The sequence below is a fragment of the Lissotriton helveticus genome, chromosome 5_1 (assembly GCF_964261635.1).
Source record: "Lissotriton helveticus chromosome 5_1, aLisHel1.1, whole genome shotgun sequence".
Lineage (NCBI taxonomy): Eukaryota > Metazoa > Chordata > Amphibia > Caudata > Salamandridae > Lissotriton > Lissotriton helveticus.
In genome coordinates this window covers 1,032,573,161-1,032,596,248 of record NC_136065.1, presented here as the reverse complement: position 1 = coordinate 1,032,596,248, position 23,088 = coordinate 1,032,573,161, and the positions used below count along the sequence as shown (strand labels likewise).

Sequence of the window (23,088 nt, the reverse complement as noted above, 5' to 3'; positions counted from 1 at the left end):
TATCTAAGACTTAATGCAACACTTCGTTTTCTGTCAAATAAACGCAACTAGCAAACATTATTTTTCTTAGCGTGGAGACACAAATGTATCAGTTCTGCAGAGCATTTAACACGATGTTTGGGACTTTCAAAGAAACCCCTTTTTATTTTCCCTATTAAATTAAGTTCTTTCATTTTATTGATGTTCTCACGGAGAAACCAGAAACCCCACCTTTAGAGGCTCGTTCAGCAAGGTCATTCTGCATTCCTCGGAGGCAAAGTCCTAATTAAAAGGTCACAAATGTCAACATGACAGCCTTCTCCATTGTTTACAGGGAAACTAAAAGATAACATCTCAGCAGCATGGCTCGAGCCAGCCTCTGCAATTCTCTCAGCCCTCAGCTTCGCCACACTGAAGCTGTCAAAGCCAGAAGGCCTAACTAATTTCTCCTAACCTGTAATAATTCACTCTATTTTGAAAAATTATTTCTCTTTTTTAGGCGCTAAAATTATCTCTATTCCCAGATTATTAAACTACATTTACTGTGAATAATTCACGAAACCTAATAACACACATACCAGTTTTTTTTAGAGTAAATGCTTGTTGCAATCCTATGGTACACACTTCATCAGTCTTAAATGAACAAACTTTTCCGTAGGCCTAGCTGAAGCTAGAACCTTCAACCCTGATATAAAACAAGCCTTTGTACTGGCACATTAACCCACTGAATCATAAGAAGGCACAACCTGCAAATATATATCAAAACCTAAATGTATGCATTTACTGAAGCCTGAGACACTTTAAAAAGTACTCTAAATGAAAGCAAAATGCAGTTTAAACAGTGCTTTTACTCAAAATCGACTTCCATATTTTGGGCATTAAAAAATTAATATCCTACAATTTTCTTGCATAATATGTATTACTAGAATGTCTATTACATAACCCTTGAGTCAGGCATTTGAAAATAATAACTTATACTTTATAAAAATGAGCTTGCTTGCGCCTATGCCAAGGGGAAATTATACACACGAATGCTTGTCATTTTAGTGATGCAACATAACTTAAATCAAATTTTAATGCTAAGAGGTCATAGTATGAGTGTTAAGCTTTATAAATATTAAAAAACGATTTTTGTAGCACTTATTTGTAATAATTATTTTTCATAATTAATAATTTTTTCTTCTAATAAAACCAATTAATCCTTTTTGTGATTGTTCTACATATAAGAGCCCGCTGCATCCCTCGCCTATCATTTAGATGCATGAACTCACAAACCTAAACGCATATGCCAAACTTAAAACGCGTCACATGCCTGCGTCACATTCTTGTGCCACATTTATTTAAAAGGACGGTTATGCAAAATTCCACCCGTGTTTAACTGGAAAAGTGCTTGCTGAATTAACATTCCTATCAAATATACTGCAGCTGAAATGTTTGCCTATGAACATCTAATACAGTGCATCTAAGGAAAATGCTGTAAATTTATTTATTTTTGTAAAAATAGACAATTTCGGGTTTTTTTGGGGGCCTTATTTATATCTATTGAATGTTTTTCCTAATTTTATCCTTTAAGCGTGTAACTGCAGTTTTGTATATGTGCACAATTGCTCATTCTACAAACTAAAGAGCAACACATACCCATTTTAGCACATTACATGTTTAATTTCTGTATCATTTACTCAAGTTTCAACTCAACATTAACCAACCAGCATTTTACTTAACAGACTGAAAACATCAAGAAAACCAACAAACACACATTGGGCCCACTCCATACACAAACAGCAAGGAGGTCAAACACTCAGGACACACAATACAGCGCGCTTTAGCTAAATAGAGCTCATAGGTTGGAGTTCCAACCGGAGGTATCAGACATGAACCCTCCAATCGGGAATCCCCGTTGCAACTTAAACAAAACCAAATACCAAATTTGCTATGATTAGGCATCTGCGCTCACTAACCAAGCTTCAAACTTCAAGGGGCTATCTCTATCAATACACTCGCAAATGTACGAGACCCTCGGTTTTTGAATATTGCAATGTTCAAATAAACTAAGGACCAAAGAACTAAGAACTAAGGACTGGGAGCGACCCACTTATACTTCAACTAAAGCAGATGGAGAAAAGTCTCTTCATTACCTGCCTACACAAATTGCAATTCGCATATACAAACCTATCAAAGCTATACCAAACAAATAGTTGTCCAAATTCTAACTGCCAAGTTCTAACTGCACTAACAGTCTCTTTTTTTAAAAAAACACTTACGCCAAAAAGGTTCCTCAGTCAGGAGTGACATCTTTTGGAGAGTTTAAGTCAGAAAAATCAAAAATATACTGGGCCGCAGAGACAAAGAATCCCCCAGAACCTCTGTGCACAGAGTACCTCTTTTAGTAGATTTCTGTCTTGCCTGCCCCAGTAGATTTCTGTCCTCTGACAAGATTACTCCTCCAGATAGTCACTTCTTGATGAGCTCCACGTTGGGCGCCATCTGATGTACTAGAAATCCTCAAACTCCTTCTCAGGTTTCTTACCAATAAGTAGTCCATTCAAAAGCAGCAAAGAAATCAACAGAGAATCTGAAATATGAAAAGACATCTTTATTACAATTAATTGTGAGGCTACGTCGCCCAGTCACCCCTAAAGCAACTGAATGAGGCAGCCTGCTGAATGGTCTCAGCACAGACCTTTTATACCATTTATTATGCCCTAGGCACACATTTTCTCTTTGAAGTACATTATTGTTGGTAACTCCCAGGACGTGCACACAAAGCACTGTATGATGACAAACCCACTTTCAAGATAAGTCCAGGCCATAAACAATGTCCACATAATGCATACATTCTCTAGCTGACAAGGCCGGATAAACCCAAAACAGTAAGATCACAGCCCATGTCATAAATAGCTCGTGGAGGCAGGAACAGGAACAGATGGAAGTAAGATAGGCATGTTTGTGTGTAGTAAATCTTTACAATGTCCTGTGCTCTGATCTATAATCTTGATCATCTAAAGGGCAGGAACTGGCTTGGCAAGGTTAGCCTCAAGCAACAGGGTCAGCTTTCGCCAGGTCATGCAGGAGTCAGCACAAACCCATGCTAAGGTTAGTCCTTAAATACTTGTTCTGCCACAGTGAGGGCCTACTGTAAGGGCAATCCACAAAATGGCTGCTATGCACAAGATGGAACCCGAGGGTACAGAACAAAACCTTCAAATACACAGTGAATCCATTGGTGTAACATGCCGAAAACACTTGCACTTGCTGAACTCACTGTTTACGGTCTGCTGTTACCAAATTCATAACAGAATCATGATATTTAAAAAACAGGTTCAGAATTCAAGGAACCACACCCCTTCGACCCCATGACCTCTTCCTCAGATTCCCTCACTGCCACCCTCCACCAGTGCCCCTCATCGCTCCATAGCCCCTCTCACTACCTCCTCCTCGGATTCCCTCATTGTCACCCTCCACCAGTGCCCCTCATCGCTCCATAGCCCCTCTCACTACCTCCTCCTCGGATTCCCTCACTGCCACCCTCCAACAGTGCCCCTTATCTTTACGTAGCCCCTCTCTCATATGCATTTCATTTGTTGCATAGCGCTACTCATATCAGTGTAGTGTGTGTCAGTACTTTACATCACACACACATTATACAGAGACAATGAATCATACAAGTATGTAAATCAGTCTACAGGGAATGTCACATAAGCCAATGAGGATTACAAGGTGTAGGAATCACATGTCATCCATACTGGTGGGCGGGATATTTTAAGAGGGTTTGGTCTGGGGAAACACAACCTTAGGATTTAAAGAGTATTCCATGGGGGTCAGCTTCACTGACAGAAATGTATATCTGCCCAAGCATACTCATTTTAGCAACATTAGAATAATGAAAGACTGAGAAAGTTCTAACTATATCACAAAACCAAAAAAGTGAAGTTCTAACTATACCATTCATGTTTGTATGCAGCTCTTTGATGACAGTTCATTGGTTACTGTCCTATGTTAGGATTGTAACTTCTGAACTGCAAGTAACACAAGGATCTCTGTGACAAAGGCAGTAACCCACTGAACTATTCAGGGCTTTAAGTGGGCAGGGTCTCACTGGGTCTGAGCACCCGCAGTTTTTTTAAGGGGGCCTCGAAACAGGTCTCTATCTGGCTCTGTTTTGTGCGCTGGTTACAGGTAGTCTGTTTATTTCCAAACTGCAGTGACAGCAGTCTGCTGTCACTGCATTCTGGAAAAAAAGTGCCAGGGCACAAAACAGAGCCCGATAGAGACCCGTTTCGAGACAGCACATTGTTGTGATGTCACCAGTGCTTCGAAGCTTTTGCAATATTATATAAAAGCCTTAGTTGCTGTTATTTATCTTATGCAACTAACAACCATTGACAAAGCCAATAGTCCTGACTTGTAGGTATGATGTTACTCGTTGTATTAAATACCTGAATGCAATGACAGAAACAGCTAAATACAAGTCGGGCCGCAAAACACAGATTTTTAACATACTATTTTTAAGCCATGTCCTCAATTACATTGGTCACTGCCCCTTTGAGAGACCCCGCCCCCCCTTTCTTCATCCCATTTAAAGCCCTGCAGCTATCCACATAAAATACAGTTCATCTGCATTTGAAAACTACTAACAGACAAATGATTGCTCTCCAGCAGGATTATTAATCAGCAGTGTTATCTGGGCATTTTGTATTCCTATTGTTGTCCTGCATCGGCCATGATAATGATAAAAACTGTTTAAATGAAGCACACACAAAGTATGTCTTCCGCTGGGCCTGTGCAGATTTTAAAAAGAAAAAGAAAAAAATATAGTAACACATTTTCTTACCTACTCCATTATTCAAACTTTGTGTCACAACCTTATGTGATAAGCCCCAGCAGGGGTCAGGAAAGGTGAATAGTATTAAACAAACTTATTTTCTCCTGCGCTGCATAGAAAAAGAAATATCAACGCAGCAGGACAGTAGGCAAAGGTTACCCTTGTCAAAGAAAGGATGTTGCCTTTCGCCATGCAGAGATGAAGGGGTGAAAAATTAAACAAAGCCTAGTTAATATGTTAATGGTCTTTTAAAGACCTGTGAAGTAGTCGGGTGCGGCGAGAATCTCTAAACTGTCTGTGTGTGTGAGCCCCTCGGCCCGGGCTGACACACACGACGGGGGAGGGTTGAAGCACTTAGATCCCAAAGGTGTTGCGCGCCTGCCTTCAAGCCCTCACTGCGAGGGACCGGATCCTGTTTGGGTGGGCCAGGCTCATGTTTGGGTGGGCCTGGCCCACCCACTAGAACCGGGCCTGGTGGGGAGTGCAGGAGCCGGCAGAACATAGTGCGGCGATTGGCAGCCCATAACCTGCATTGGGGCGTGCCCCTAGGCCCCAGTAAGGAATGTGTTGAACTATTTAGGACGGTGTGGCCAGCAAAAGTGACAGCGATGACTGCATTGGTGCAGTGAGATACACATATGGTAGTGCTCATAAGTATATTAGACTCTTCTCCACTAGAATAGAAGTTGTGAGGCCCATGAAATATTGACATGATGTGTAATACGCAACAAAAGACTTTTTGTGAAAGGTATAGTTGGTGAAGGGTGCCCTTTTTTCCTAAATTTCCCTCTAATGCTCCTGTTTAATTATAAGTAATTTGAACGGCAGCTCAGCCATGAGAGCATTGACATTGTTTTGAACCCACTGAAGTATTTGGCTGGACAGCAAAGCATGGAGATGCAGTAGGATTTATTACCCCTCATATAGGACTAGGGATCTGAGATGGAGTAACTGCCTTTCCCTTTTAGGAATGTGAGCGTGTCACCATCTATATACATTGTCATTTGTGTATCTTGACACTATCTGCACATCTGTTAGTAAGACAGTTGAAGGTAGGATGGACAGGAATTGTCTGACCTTTACTGATGAACAAACTGCACAGATTTTATCAGGACCTTCTTTATTACCTGATACTCCTCTTCTACCAAGGTCTACGGATAGAGAAGAATGGGAGAAACTAATTCCAAGAAACAGCAGGTACGGATTGCATTACACGGGCCAATAATGACAGAATATTTGTATAAATGTGGCCCCGCAAGCCTCCTTGTAAGGATTGAACCCACAATCTTTTTGGAAAATAGGCAATTCCATCTCGTTTGGAGCTATATTGCCAACAAATGCACCAGAGACTGGTTAATTCTGATCATAAATACTGCCAAACGACTTAGTAAAGCAATTCTCAAGGAGAGTTTGGATTTAGACGAAACTCTGAAGAGGGGCACAACTATTGCTGACACCAAGGAACAGCTAGCGCGTATTCAGAGTGATCTCTCTGAATACAAAACATATATGGTGAATCAGAAAATAAGGGGTCTCAAGAGAAATCTAGATAGGTTCTTCCACAAATGGGACCTTCCCTATGGAGAAGATAAATAGTACCAGAGACTGGGTCAGGACTGTATAATAGCCAACAAAGAGGGGGTAGATAAAAAAAAAGGCGGACCCCATATAACTGGACTTTTGTCACGAGCAGTGAGGAGGTGGACCTGTCAGAGCAGGCATCCACCTTCAGCAACACCAGGGTACATTTTGCCCATAGGCCAGACGGGGTAATGATTTAGGTATACTCCTCAGAAATTATGTAGGCCAAGAACAGTTGGAGAACGTCGAGGAGGATGACAGAGAGGCAGGGGCTGTGGCAAAAAGGATCAACAGTGGCAGACCAATTCCCAGCAAATAACACTCAGCAGGGGGAGAGGACCTCTATAATGGACTTGATTGTGGTTAACTTATCTAACTACACCCTCTCACCATCAGGGGCACAAATCCTTAACAAATGCCTAGGATATGCCCCTACACCACAGCAGGACCTTTTCAAATGTAGGACAGAGTTTTTTAAACCATGCGAAGAATTTGTTTGCATAAATTCTTTGAAGATAAACCAGCTGATCCCTAAGGATTTACGTAGACCATCATCCTTTTGTCCCCCAAGCTACTCTGTGGGCCCAGAGGTAGCTGTCTTTGAACAGTGTGTCCTAAGCATGATCAATGCACTTAAGCAATCCGTGAAACATCCCCTGTTTCAAAACATGACTGAAGCCGATTGGATAGCCATTCAATCGCTCCAGAATAATGAGAACATAATAATAACAACTGCTGGATAAAGGTGGTGGGATTGTGGTTCTGCACACCTATGACTATGAAGCAGAAGTTCAGAGACTTGTAAAGGTACATACCAACTATGTACCGCTCACTAGAGACCCCACAAGTGAGCTGCAGGGCATAATAAGGGACATAGTAGAGGAAGTAAAGGACAACAAATCGATTACCACCAAAGAAGCAGATTTCCTTGTTAACCCCGCGTACAGGACCCTGGCATTTTATATCCTGCAGAAAATACCTAAAGCACAACTTCCCACTCTGGGACGTCCAATAGTTTCCGGGATTCAGTCCTTGTTAGAGCCTTTATCCCAGTTTGCAGATTTTTTCTTGAGAGAGACAGTAATGACCCAGCCTTCCGATGTACGTGATACCTCAGGCATTTTTAATATTCTGGAGGAAATTGATTATGATCCTGATACCCCGTTCTTTGTAACGATCGATATAAAGTCGTTATACATTAGCATCCCCCAAGATGCAATGCTGGTGGCAGCAGCGTGGGCGCTTGGGGTCCAAGAATGGTTTTATGATACCTACAATCTTTTGTCCTCAAATGTATTGAACTAGCCCTGACAAGGAATTATATTTTGTTATAGGGATCAGTTGTTTTTACAGGTCTCCAGTCCTTTGATGGGGGCAACTTTAGCCCCCAGTCTAGCCTACATTTATGTGAGGCAATTTTAAGACAACTATATCCATCACCAACCCTTTTTTCCAACATATCCATCTATGGAAAAGATACATAGATGATAATCTGTGCATCTGGTCAGGGCCTGAGGAGACCCTTATGCAGTTTCTGGATTAATGGAGTAGATATGAGACTCCATTTCACTCGGTCCATCAATTGTGTATTTTATCAGATGGTTTGGATATTTATGTGAAATTTATTGTTCTGAGTCTTGGCTTTCTTTCTGTGTGGTGATATCTTCTCCTTTCTCTTCCTTTCATGGAGGTCTTTTTTAGGCAGAGGTCCCCAAGAGGCTCAAAGAGAGGAGAAAATGGTGGTAAGTACCTTTTGAGTTTTCTTTCTTTCAATAAGGATAGTATCCTTCACCACACCCTGAGGGTATGTGAAAGGGGATGGCTCAAAAGCTCTTTCGTTTAAAAAATAGGTGTGGGGTAAAAGCATAATGATAAGGATCGATCCTCTCTGTGTTCCTTTCTCATGCACGTTATTCCTGTTTAAAAACAAAGAAATGGGAGGTAAACTCGCCACTAATCAGGCCTATATGAGACGTATATATGAGGCCTATATGAGACCTAGGAGGTTGAAACAAAATAATGTACAAATGACCTGTTTCTACCAGGTTACTTGAAAAACAGCGGCCTTATTGTTTCATTATAAATTAGTTTCAGTTATGGTATTATCCCTGAGTTACTCATCTTCAATTATCATTATTATTTTATTATTATTATTATTGTTATTACTAAGATTTGTAATGTGCAACGAATCATCCCCCAAGGGGATCTGTCAGCGCCGTTGGCTGCACAGTGCCGGTAGCTTATGACAATATTGCAATTAGGGTTTAAAAGGTTTGGTATTGCACTCAAATGTTCAACAGTTTTTATATATGTTATCCAAGTTATTTTGTTGTCGTCGGTGCATAGGTCGGTACCCTACTGAGCAGTTAGGGTATATGTACACAACTATGACATGTGTGTTCTGCGTTCACAGGACCCACTCCTTCCTTGCACTCCTTTTACTTTTCATACAAATTTACTCCAAACGTGTAGATAACAATTCGTAGAATTGAGGAGGAGCTAAGATGGCGACCGGGACGGACGTGTAGACTCCCGGCTCCGCAAGCCTTTGTCTCCCGCGATGATATCCTGATACTATCCTGCTATAATTCTACAGCGGGAGGACTATGACAGTGCGTGGTGGTGGTTCGCATTCCTCCGAGGTCCCTGTCTGCCTGGAAACCGGAGATATCGCTGAGATTGTTTGCTAGCCTTTGTTGCCCTGGAACCGGGACCGGCGTTCTCGTATGCTGCTGGAGGCTGCTGGGGCGGCGGCGACGGCTCGAGCTGGGACGGAGCTGGCATCTTGCGATGTGCTGTCTGCTGTGAGGGGAGACGACGGACCCTGATTCGACCTGCGCACATCGGCTGAGTGAGAGCTTATTCTGTTCCTTTCTCATTGTGGAACAATGCAGGCGGGCTGTGCGGTGCGGACCCCATTTTGGCGCTTGCCTGACGATAGTGGTTAGCCCCCGTGTTTTCCCCCGCCTCGAGCCACAAATGGGACGACGCTCGCTGTGGGCAGATCATCTCTAACGTGACCGGACAAGTTCGGCGGCTTTGCCTCCTGCCTCTCTGTGCCGGTTACACCACCGCAATCCTGTGCATCCCCTGCGAGGTGCTATGGCGGCTGGCTTTTTGGCTGGTGGGGTGAGTGTCTCCTCAACTCCGGACTGTGTCGCCTTGAGTGCAACTGAGCGAAGTGTTGGGCCGTGTGTCACGTTTCATGTTACGGGCTGGTTAGATCGACAGCCGGTGTTCACATATGGCTCAGTCCTGGCCGCTCTTGCCGATTTAAGATCAGAATGGGAGAAGTGCTCCCAAGTGCTGTGTGGGAAACTTGATGCTGTCGCACTGGCTCTGGGCTATGCGCCACTGCCCTGCTCTAATGGATGTGCTGCCCTGCCTCCGCTGTTCTTTGACTTGTCTACGGTGCTACCACATGAGTGCGGGGATGATCGTTCCTCCAGCTATGAGGGTGCCTGCGTCCTGCAATCCGCCTTCCTGAGCAGCGCTACAATGTCTCCCTCTCTGCCGAGGCCTGCGCCGTCGCCCTTGATGTCGCTACTTTCGTTTCTGACGCCGCTACTACAGCTGCCTGTTCCCCTTGTTGCCTTTGTCACGCTGGCTGGGATGTCCCTACACTGTACTGCATTTTATCGGGCGAAACTGGGAATTCACCTTCTTTGGGACAAGGGAACTGTTTGTGATTGGCGATGTCCATTTTGTGTTGGTGCACGTCTTCTTCACCAAATGTGGCCATTTTGTTCCTTTGTTCGGACTGGGGCGGGTCTTCTTCTGGCGCCACGCTTAGGGAGCCGCCCACGAACTGGCCAGGGCTAGGGATTTCCTTTTTTACAACTTGTGATTGAGTGGCTGGTGGGGACTCGGTCTGGGGCGCTTCCACAACACGTACTACTGTGACATGTGATAATTCTCCCCATTTCATCCTGTGCTTGTGTCATTTTGCGGTTGCTTGTTCTGTGTGGGGTAGAATTCACACTTGTGGCGGAGAACTCCGGGAGAATTTCGATTTTGCCCTCCTCCAATCTTTTGTGGTTTCCTTTTTCTTTTCTCTTTCTCTCGTTTCTATATTTCGGGTTCATTATTGGGCGACAGGCACACTGCTGGGGGGGGTAGGCCGTAGCCCCTGCATGCGTGTAGGGTGGGGGGTAGGTGGTGGGGATTATTGTTTTTTTCCGTCTTCGTTACTATGTGCCCTATTTTTTTGTCTCTTTTTCTCGACACTTTTCTTTCTTGCCTTTTCTTGGGTCCGCGGGTTGGTTTGTTACGAGGTGGGTAACGGTTGACATGCTCTATATCAGTTGTTTATTATTCCTGTTGCATATATCCTTGTGTCGCCATGCGAGTGGGGAACTGCATTGCTTGCTGATACTTCTTCCACGATGTTGCCCACTCATGTTGTCAGAGGATTGTCCGGACTCCGTCTCTTTTTGTGCTTTATTTGACAACGTTTTGTATTAAGAGAAAAACCTTTAAAATTAACCTTCATTGCTCCTGTTCTCAGTAACACGATAATGTTTGATGTAACCCTAATTGATTGTTACTTAGTGTAGATGTGCTACTGAGTCGCAGCATTGATTGCAACATTGTCTCGAATGAGGTTGTGACCGGCCGGATGGTTGTGGGCCATATGAAAACAAGCATGTAGTCATCACAAAAAAATTGCTTGCACCCAATTAAAAAATATATATATCAAACATAAAATTCCCCTGCGCTTCTACACCCAACCCTCATAAACAACTAAAGGCGACTGGCCTGCTGCTTTTAAAGCCTCAAAACCCCCACAATCCTTCAGTGCAGGTCATGACGTTCATGCATGCACAGCCAATAGTAAAGTAAAAGAGCCTAACGAAAATTCAAACTGCCCGCCTTTTTCCAAAGCTATCTGGCATTAATTATGCAAATTAGGCAAGGCTTTATTTGCATCGTCGGCGGCATTACGCCTTTTTTTTTGTTGCTGCGTAAGTTTCATTCGTCACGGTCGTTACTACACAGCCACACCTACAGTTTCACGTTCCTGTAGACTTCTTGTCAGCCGGCCTCGCATGAGAATGTCTGGTTTTAAGAAGGAATAAGATGGGCGAAGGCGGGAGGGAGCGGTTACTGCAGGTCGAGCGCCGAGTCCCTGCGAAGGGTAATTCCTCTCGAGCTGTTAAACTAAAATACAAACCCAGCGCACTTTTCAGTCACCGTCCTCTTTGCAGTGGGCACTTGAGCGAGAAATAAACGTCTTCCTTCATTTCGTGTCTTTATCGCATCATAGTTTCTGCATGGCGTCTGTGGGTGCCGTTTCCGTTGCTGGAGCCCACCCGTGAAATCGGCACTCAACCTTCACAAATGTGTGGTACATGAAAAAAATTTATATTGTGTCTTGTTTGCGGGCAACATACCTTCATATCTTCTTGCAAGGTGTCTTGAGTAGTTCAACGCTCGCGCCTGATTCTCAGGCATGAAGGCCCCGATTTCAAATAAGGACACTTTAGCCTTCCACCTTTTTGAGGTCGATCAACTGGTTACCGTTACATAGGAGGGTCGATTATTTATAACACTTCTCAGCAGAATTGAGGTTTGGAGCACAAAAAACGATGTCTGAGGCACAATGTGACGGGTGTTTAGAATATTCCTTTCTTGTAAATTAGAATGCATAGTGGGCGATATTTTTTTAAAGAAAGCTGCTTATTATTAATCCAGCAAGATAGCGCAGTGCGTCAATTACTTGCTGCAGACATTTACGCCACCTGGAAAACACACAAAGGTCAGCAGAGTCAACTAACCCATTTAACCTTCCAAAGTCGATAAACTGAGCTTTCTTTAATTTGCGAGTTAGGAGCACACGGTATCTGCAGAACTTCCAAACCTGTGATAGTAACTAATGTATAGGGGAAAAAATCGATAGTCCTTTTTTTATTTTTATTTAACAGTGGGAAGGTTACAGCCTCAATCTTTTAATGGGCCCAACGCTGGTGCTCCCAAATGCCGAGGTTGTCAAACGCCAAGAGTCCGGCTTCAGTCTTGATTCTCGCTCATACCTTTTTCTTTAAACACTAAAAGCATGATGATGATTAAATAAGTCCCATTCTCTAACTAGCATTAAAAATGCATTGGGTCTCGCCTTTTATTAAGTTAAAACAATTTGCTTTCCTAATTCAGTCAGTCATAAGCTTTTATTCGATATGCAAGATATCTTATAAGCACATTTACAATATAATCATTACAGTGTACAAAAAAACATTGCTTTAAGAAGTCAGTATAAAACACATTTAAAAGGGATAAAAGGACATGAAGTGCCCATTGATAAATTAGCTAAAAAAGAGAATTAAACCGCTACTGACAATCTCTTACAACGAATAAGCCAAAACTGTTTTAAAAATTTTGCTATTCCACACACAATAGGGGGGGAAGTGTCCGTAATTAGGATGCGCAAGGCTACTAGGTGGCTACGTGTACCCATATTTCGGAAGAGAGGTTTCAACCAGAAGCTCCTGGGCCTTGCATAGTCCGGGCATTCAAATAGGACGTGAGCAATGGATTCAACCTTGTGCGGACAACAAGCACAGTTAGGGGAAGATCGGGCCGCTGATGTCCACTTCGATACCACAGCACCTAGCGGGAGAGATCCAACTCTAAATTTAAAATAAAGAGCTCGGTCAAGGGGGAGGGTGATCAGGTCCAGGTAGGGTTCAAAGGCCACAAAGTCTTTAATTTGTAGGAAGGAGACAGTGGACTTACAGTGGTTCGAGTTTGTAATTAGGCGCTCCGCCGTCCATTTCCAGTAAAGCGTCTTGACCACTTCTTTTGGTGGGGCTGAACGCGATGACCAACAGTCCCCTAGTCCGATCTTCTCCAAGAGCTTTTTAGTTTCCCTTAACCATCTGATCTTAGCCCAACCCCCCAGACTCATTATTTCCCCCAGACCCTCAGCGTAGGATTTTAATTCTTCACCCCTCCAGATTCGTGTCCATAGCAGGAGCGGGCGAAGCTGAGCCTGATCTTTAATATTTTTACAGCCCGTATCCAACAACACTGGTACAGTTGGTGTGCTCAATGGGATAGAGATAATGGACTTTAGAAGCTTGCTCTCCGCTATCGCTAGGGCATCCAAACGGCAGTGGCCCCACAGCTCTGCCCCATACAAGGCTGATGTCACTACTTTGGCCTTGTAGATATTGATTACTGGGGTAAGCGATCTCCTAGGTGAGGCCCGGAACTCCCTTATGAGGGCTCCTCCAACTCTCCTATGGTTTAGGACCATTTTGTCAATGTGATTTGCCCAAGACAACTTATCCGTAATCCGAATACCGAGGTAATCGAATTCGGCTACTTTCTCTAAGGCAACCGAGTTAAGTGTAGGTGGGCGGCCCAGTTTCCTAGGTGGATTTAAAACTAGATATTTTGTTTTGTCCACATTTATTATTAAACCTTTTGCAGCACACAACTCCTGAAAACGTGTTAGCAATTTCTGCAGGCCTTGAGGGGTCTTCGAGATCAGAAGCGTGTCGTCCGCAAAAAGCAAGGTGGGGATACGGACTCCTCCGAGACAGGGGGCGTCGGCTGGTTCTTGTTGAAGGTGTTTTACCACCCCATTCACATATAGTGAAAATAGGGTGGGCGCCAAGACGCAGCCCTGTCTTACGCCCCTGGACACTGGTATCTTCTCAGTGAGCTCTCCGTTTTTACCCCAACGGACCTGTGCAAAGGTATGGGCATGGAGACTAATGAGGAGGGACAAGATGTAAGGAGGTAATCCCAACTCATTAAGCAGCCTCCAAAGCTCTTCCCGGGGGACTAGGTCAAAGGCAGTCTTCAGGTCTATAAAGGCCAAGTAAAGACTACCCTTGCCCAGTTCCACCACCTTCCACCCCAGTAGTGCCAACCTAAACACCTGCTCTATTGTCCCCATACCAGCCCGAAAGCCTGCCTGAAAATCTGATAGGATTTTATTCTCCTCCACCCAATGTAGGATCCTTCCAAGGATAGCTTTACCAGCTATCTTTTGGGTGGAGTCTATCAGACTTATGGGGCGGTAGTTCCCCGGGGTTTCCCTACACCCTTTTTTGTAGATCGGGACCACCACCGCCCCTTTCCAGGATTCTGGCACTGCCCCTCCCATCATGATGTCGTTTAAGAGAGCGGCAATGACCCTTCCCCATTCCGCTGGGTATGCCTTCATAAGATCCCCTGGAAGGCCGTCTGGGCCCGCTGCCTTGCGAGGCGCTATCCATCCTATAACCCCCTCAATCTCTAGGGGAGTGAGAGATCATAGGCATGGGGTTCAATTGCTAGTGTAAGCTCCCTCCCGGCATTTAGTTCCCCATCTGGAGGGAGGTATAGGGTCCCGAAGTGTTTTATCCAGTTTTGAGGAGGGATGTTGCAGGGTCTCATAGATCCATCAGGTTTATTCCGTGTGGCTATGAGATTCCAAAAGGCCCTTGAATCCCTAACTTTACTAGCCTGGAGCAGGTCTTCCCAGAATTTGTCTTCCCACTCCCCCCTAGCAAATTTAAGGGACTTGTTATAGGCCTTCCTTGTTTCCTGTATCTCACCTCGGGATTTGTGTTTAACTGCCTCAACTAACTTTGCCTTGTGATCCCTACATGTTTGGGTATACCAACCATCAACAGGTTTTCTAAATTCTTTGTTGCCTAACTTGTTGGGATGTGGGGTAAACACGCTAGATAAGGCTTCTACCAAGGAGACAAAAAGCCCACTCGCTCTGCCCACCCCTTCTAGCGAGGTTCCGAGGTTTGTTACCGCATGATTTAAGAGGGTTTGAATTTCCCTTACCTTTCCCTCGGAAAGAACCAATTTCGCCCATTTTATTCGTCTTCCACAGGTGGAGACTTCAGAATCATCCGGGGGTGCAGCTACCGGGTAAATATTACCCTTTCTTAAGGGGCACCACCACTGGTCCATACTCAAAGAGAGTGAGTTGTGGTCACTCTCAGTCTCTCAGTCGTAGGGACCACCTGCATGTCCCTTACGTAAGACCATAGACACACATCTATCAGGATATAATCTAACCTAGAGGTGTGTCCTGGCCTGTCCTGGCCTGTTGTACGTGTGGACACCCCCCCTATCCGAGGTTGTCCTCCCGTTTGCTGCCCTTAAATTGAATTCAAGGCTCAGGGAGTATATCTGGAGCGCCACTTCTGTCCACCTTCTGATCGGTGGGATTTCCAGTACCGGAATCCCCAACCTAATATCATCCTCATCTTGGTCGAGGGAAACGTCCGAGCCCAGGGGCTCGAACGTACAGTTCATATCGCCCGCAACCAATGTACGCGTCTTGTGAGGGGAGTTTTTTAGCAGGGTCTCGAGGAGTGATATTACGGGAGACTTCCTCCCTCCCTTGGTTCCCCGGGCGTAAATATTGAAAACATTTAAGACAATTCTTCCCCTTTGATCTATTAGGGTAATGTTTTGTATGTCCGGGCAGCCTGTGGGAAACTCCACTACTCTGCAGTCTAAGGAGGCTGCGACCCATATGAGAAGGCCACCCGAAGGTCGCCCTCTCCCTGATACCAAGACTTGTGCCGGGGAGGAATAGGAAGAAAAACCCACCCTATGAACCGGCACCAAGCTCCATGTCTCTTGGAAAAGGCACAGAGAGTGCTCATCAGCCCATGCAGTGAATTCAGGTATAGCCAATTTTCTTGCAATCCCTGCGACATTCCAGCTGCAAACCTTAAAAGCTAGGTCCGTCACAGCTGAAATGTCGTTGGGCGCCAGAGTGTCCCTGTCTATGGTCCTCCTCAAGGGTATTTGAGGGGAGCAGCGATCTTGGGGGGTGCTTTCCTAATGGTATTTTATAGCAAAGTAAATGGCTTTAACCTAAAATGTGAAACCTATTGCATTTTCAATGTTATAGTCCTCCGCATCCTAGTCCAAAAGAACGCAATTCTGGACACAAGCTCCATACCTTGTGTGCCTACCTCTGAGAAATATTTCTTGTAGCAAATCACGTTATTATGCTTATTTCTTGATTGCAATAATATTGTGTGACCAGCCAAAACTTCTTTGAAAAGGAAACGACAGCCGATGTCTTCCCGCAGCTTAAAATGACAGATTCCTTTTATTCCACATTCCCAGGCTTAAAGAAACACCCATGTCATGCTGCAACTTAAACATAGTGGGCACGAGGTGATAAATAGGCACATTCCAAGCCGATGAAACACGTAATCTGCGCTTAGTAGTAAATGTGTGGGGCACCTTCCCGAAAAACAAGATAAAGCATTATTGTATGCAGCATGCCTTTAATAGAAGAAATTAAGCCAGTATATTTACTGTCCCCGTCACGTCCGTAAATGTGGAACTAGTAGGCCTGTAGCGAATGTTTGTTTCCTTTAACAGTAGAGTATTACAATCAACTTGATTCATGTTCATAAGGTGTCTTACTGTTTAATTGGTTGTATTGGGACATTTTTTTTATATATAATTCCAATTTATCATTTTAAAATGTGCCGTTGTCAATAGTAAATTGTAAAATCTAACAATCACAGACTTGTGCTCTGAGCGTCCTTCTTTAACCACATTAGAAAGCTGCGTGGCGGCTTGTGGTGAGTAGTAGCTCTTAGGGAACGATGTGAGTTTTCACTGCATGGCGGTGAGTAAGTGAGGGGCGTGGTGACTGCAACTAAGTGGGGCGAGTGAGGACGGCGTCCCAGTGAAATGAATGATGGATTGTGTGCAGGTAAAGTGAGTGAAGGCTCTGTGGTGGTAAGATGAGTAAAGACTGGGGCGGTGAGGTGAGTGAGGGCTGCATAACAGATGCCAGTAGTGGCTCCGTAGGAGTGAGCTTAGAAAGCGGTGGGACAGATTTTTGTTTGTTTTATATAGCCCCAACTCGACATCGGAGAGCTTTACATGAACACCAGTTGCATTACAGACGTACACTCGACTCTGGATTCCCAGGGTCAAAGTCGGCCGCTCTAACCGTTAAGTCACACCCTCAATGTGGTTAATGGAGATGTACGGTAACCGGTGGCTACAGCGAGAAGTATAAGGACTGTGTGTCAGTGAGGTGATTGGGTGGCTGTGAGGTGAATGCTCCGCCGAGAGTAGTGGGGTGAGTGGTGACTGTGTGTCAGTGAGGTGAGTGCTGAGGGGGCGGTCAGGTGAGTGGTGCCCGCGTAGCAGCGAGGTGAATGATAGCCGTGTGTCAGGTGAGTGGCGACTGTGTGACCGATAGGTGACCGGCCGCTGTGTGACCGATAGGTGACCGGCCACTGTGTGACCGACAGGAGGAGAGGGGTGGCAAGAGGGGGTCCTGTGTGCACAGACAGACTTTCCAGGCGGCCTCCTTGGCTGCTGGAGTTTAGCACACTTAGTGGAGCTGCCGGGCCTCGTGGAGACGGTGACGCGGCGGTGACCTACCGCTGCAGTGATGTGGAGTGAGTGAGGGCAGCACCATGGCCTACATGGAGCGCTGGAAGGTGACGATCACGGAATCTACACGCGCTGCTCCCGGTAAGCAGTGTGGGGAGCAGGCCCGGTTCCAGGAATTTTTATTTGGGTGGGCCAAGGGTGCATTTGGGTGCGATTTGTCGCATATATGTCTAGGCAGGCCTGCTTCAGGGCCCTCCTTTAACTCTTCTTAGTCTTACAAGGCCAAGTAAAATGCAATCTCTCCCAAATCTCCTTCTAAATGTGACCACTCTCAAAAAAATGTTTTTTCCATGTAATGTCTCTTAGATGGGAAGAGGAGGTTTTTGAGGGGGGGGGTATCAGGCAAGTGACACTTCTGGGCTCCCTCTGTGCGAGCCTTCAGGGAGAATCCCTCTTCATAATTACCTCCACCTGACCACGGACTCTGCAACGCACTCCCTTACAGGTTTGATTACCCATTACTCCTCTCTAATGAACCTCTCACAGATGACCTTGGGCCCCAGCCCAGGCACCATCGGGCTCCAGTTTCATTTTCCCCGGTAAAAACATTAGTAAAATCACCTTCAAAATTAAAACATTGAACACAGCAGTAAATATAATTAGCACGCACTTTAAAGTATGTTCCACGGTAGCCCTTATGACCCGACTGCTAATTAAATAAACAAAAACAGAAAGGCCGCCTTCAGCGCTGATGCCAAACTCTTTTTTGTCGCCGCACCAATAACCTCTTTCTCCATAAATACCTTTACTCCCACCTTCCAACAGTGCCCCTCATCTCCCAATGGCCCCCTCTATTGACCTCCTCCTCGGATTCCCTCACTGCCACCCTCCACCATTGCCCCTCATCTCTCCCTAACTCCCCCTGATGTACTAGAAATCCTCAAACTCCTTCTCAGGGGTCTTACCAATAAGTAGTCCATTCAAAAGCAGCAAAGAAATCAACAGAGAATCTGAAATATGAAAAGACATCTTTATTACAATTAATTGTGAGGCTACGTCGCCCAGTCACCCCTAAAGCAACTGAATGAGGCAGCCTGCTGAATGGTCTCAGCACAGACCTTTTATACTATTTATTATGCCCTAGGCACACATTTTCTCTTTGAAGTACATTATTGTTGGTCACTCCCAGGACGTGCACACAAAGCACTGTATGATGACAAACCCACTTTCAAGATAAGTCCAGGCCATAAACAATGTCCACATAATGCGTACATTCTCTAGCTGACAAGGCCGGATAAACCCAAAACAGTAAGATCACAGCCCATGTCATAAATAGCTTGTGGAGGCAGGAACAGGAACAGATGGAAGTAAGATAGGCACGTTTGTGTGTAGTAAATCTTTACAATGTCCTGTGCTCTGATCTATAATCTTGATCAGCTAAAGGGCAGGAACTGGCTTGGCAAGGTTAGCCTCAAGCAACAGGGTCAGCTTTCGCCAGGTCATGCAGGAGTCAGCACAAACCCATGCTAAGGTTAGTCCTTAAATACTTGTTCTGCCACACTGAGGGCCTACTGTAAGGGCAATCCACAAAATGGCTGCTATGCACAAGATGGAACCCGAGGGTCCAGAACAAAACCTTCAAATACACAGTGAATCCATTGGTGTAACATGAAGAAAACACTTGCACTTGCTGAACTCACTGTTTACGGTCTGCTGTTACCAAATTCATAACAGAATCATGATATTTAAAACACAGGTTCAGAATTCAAGGAACCACAGACCATCCTTTTGCCCTTACATAGGCAATCACTCAGTCTATATCTGCAACTGTGCCCAAAGTCCGTTATAAGCCTCTTTGGAAGGCTTCTATTGTCCATCAAATCCGCCTCCATTGTCTTCTTCCGCGTTGGGCCTCTCGATTCAGGCCTTTTCATGAGAAAAAGTACTGCTTAGTTGGAGTGCCCTCCTGGTAAACACCCACAGCTCACTCGAAAGTCTCAATGTCTCAAAACAATGCACCAGTGTCTCTTCTTTGTGGCAGACACTACAAATGATGTGCTCTTCATTGATCATGGGCACAAAACATCTTGTGCAGATCCAAGCACTACTGAGAAACAACCTCTCAAGATCAGCAGCACTTTCAGACTCCAACACTCATTATTTAGTGTCAGAGGACGCTCAAGCTGCTCTCTCATGGGCACCAGAATATAGTGCCTTTCCGTCGGAGCAAAGGGAAAAGAGGTGTGTGTGGCCAAAACTCGGGCCAAGAGCTCAAGGGACTGTACACTGTCAGAGGTTTCCAGCACATAACAGGTAGAAAACTCAAACAAACAGAAGCTCTCATTCTGTGGCAAACAAGGAACCAGCTCCTTTTCTGCAACGCCTTCCGATGAAGCAAATGCCTTGCTTGGGAGGTACCATTGACGGCACGCTGATGATCGCTGTCCAGCCTCGCGACTTTCTGGTTGCAGGAATTGTAGAGCCAAGAAGTCTGTCATTCATCTGTAGCGGTCACTGATGGGTAGTGGGCTTAGTCTCGATCACAGGTCTGCAGGGTATCACTCTTCCTTTGACTCTGGAAGATCCCGCAGAACCTAGTGATATAGGAAATGTAACACAATTGTTAGTTTCCTTCGAATCAAGCACAAAAAAACAGTTCATGGGTTTTAACAAGGGGACTGCAAGCAGGTGGCCTGCAATCTGCAAGGGAGTGGCAATACGCCATGGGAATCTAAATGGATGTCCTCACACAGTGGCATTGTCTAATGGGGTAAATACATATTTTCCTCAATGATTAAGCCTAGGTGTTCCTAAATTCCTTATCTAGAACATCTCAAATAGAGAAATGACATAATACAGATTATCAAGGACATGAAGAAAAGTCCCTTTAAAAAATGTGCATCAAGTGCACTATGCAATACAAAGGCTAATGATCAAATGTGCAGACAAAAAGACAAGAACTAGAGAGTCCTGGTATTTGCATGATTAGAACACATCTGATCCCACCAAAAATTAAAGCAGCAGGAACAGAAGAGAACTGAAAAATTAAAATAGACATTGAAAATTCGTCGTGTTCAAAATGTAAACTTAAGATATCTCCTATCGAGATGGAAAACTTGTCTTACTATAATATTGGGTCAGTTAACCAGTCTATCACTACCCCGATAGTCAGTCTGAAAAAACATTAAAGTAGGCCAGAGGAAAATTCTTGAAAACCAGTCTGGTCATACAAAAGGGAATTATACATAACATGGGTGGGTCCCCGATACATCACTGCAGTCTAGAAGTGTGAACATAAACAATACGCCCATAATAATAAATGGGCTGACTGGTGAAAGGAATATGGAAAAGGGAAATGGAACTAGGACACAACTAAAATCCCCAATAACTAAGCATGATGCGACATCGGTCAGGGGAGAAGCAACAAAAGAAAAATCTATAGGAAGAACAAGAGTTTGCTTGGGTGCCTCAGGCATGTGACACAGCACCAAGAGTACGGGGGATACACAAAAGACCAAAGTTACACAAATTTTAACTCTACCGCTGGCAACTACACCATATACGGTAATCCTAACTAATGTTCCTGTTCTCTCTTCAGGGAGAAAAAAAAATGAAACCTGATTTCCTTTCAAGGGACAAAGCCATATTCTATTTGGGAAACAGAACATGATTAAGCAATGCAATATAGAAATTAGGCCACCTTGAGTCACAGATCTATAATTCCATCCTTAGGTCCAATCAAGGATACATAAATGTAGGGCTGCCTGTTCCTTTAAGGGAAGGGGCAGTAAGTGACTAACAGCAGGTGACACACTTTGATCCTGTATATCTTTTTAGTTTTCTTCAATATCATTATAGCCAAATTTAGGCATGCACTGGTAAAAGTGCTGCCTGTCTTCCTCACAGTATGAAAACCATATCTGTGAAATTTATCATTATACCAAATCCATCCAACTGTTGTGCAACGATACGTATCGTCATACCGGTCCTTTCACAACACAGGGGAACTTGTAATAGTAACAACATAAAACAAAACACACACACAAAAAAAATGCACATGTCAAGCCATCAGATATACTTGCTGTATATCAAGCACAAAAAAAAAGCACAGACAAAACAATAGCATATGTGAATAAGCGGTGACACACAGCACCATGGCACATGTACTTTATGCACTGTAAACCTGCAGCCCAAAACCCAATATTTGGGCCTGTCTAAATTTGTCAGGCCTAACATCCTTACCCTCCTTTTGACAGTAGAGCACCAGGCAGTGGGAGTCTGCTGTCAAATATAACTTTGCTGTCTCTCTTCTAACATACAGGACCAGCTAAAATATTTCACGATAGGGCCAAATACACAAACGAAAACATGAACATTTCTTTCCAAAGAAATTACACAAAAACACATCTCCTTTCAACTAACCAAACTCACGTGTCTTGTCAGCCTTAGAACAATCCATGAATGATCTGTAGGCAGAAGCAGAAAAATACACAACACAAAAAAAACCACATTTTAACATACACAAAAATACATTTTCATTACTTGACTGTTACTCTCTTGTCAGTTCACCTCGCAACATCAAGCCACCTTATTTTTACCGTTCTAAAAGAAATGGTTACACTGACACTCCATATTAATTTGGCACCTATAATTTCCACTGTGAAAAATAATTCCTAATTAGCAAATCATTTTCACTTAGGCCTGTAGCCTTCAAAATTTTGGAAAAGGGCTGCATCTTATTTTCTATCTAAGACTTAATGCAACACTTCGTTTTCTGTCAAATAAACGCAACTAGCAAACATTATTTTTCTTAGCGTGGAGACACAAATGTATCAGTTCTGCAGAGCATTTAACACGATGTTTGGGACTTTCAAAGAAACCCCTTTTTATTTTCCCTATTAAATTAAGTTCTTTCATTTTATTGATGTTCTCACGGAGAAACCAGAAACCCCACCTTTAGAGGCTCGTTCAGCAAGGTCATTCTGCATTCCTCGGAGGCAAAGTCCTAATTAAAAGGTCACAAATGTCAACATGACAGCCTTCTCCATTGTTTACAGGGAAACTAAAAGATAACATCTCAGCAGCATGGCTCGAGCCAGCCTCTGCAATTCTCTCAGCCCTCAGCTTCGCCACACTGAAGCTGTCAAAGCCAGAAGGCCTAACTAATTTCTCCTAACCTGTAATAATTCACTCTATTTTGAAAAATTATTTCTCTTTTTTAGGCGCTAAAATTATCTCTATTCCCAGATTATTAAACTACATTTACTGTGAATAATTCACGAAACCTAATAACACACATACCAGTTTTTTTTAGAGTAAATGCTTGTTGCAATCCTATGGTACACACTTCATCAGTCTTAAATGAACAAACTTTTCCG

The 23,088-nt window shown here is 44.1% G+C and overlaps 1 protein-coding gene across 1 annotated transcript in view; it reads left to right on the top strand.

Moving 5' to 3' along the window:
• Positions 1–23,088, top strand: part of R3HCC1L (R3H domain and coiled-coil containing 1 like) — an 866,695-nt gene that overhangs the window by 378,411 nt on the left and 465,196 nt on the right. The window lies entirely within an intron of this gene.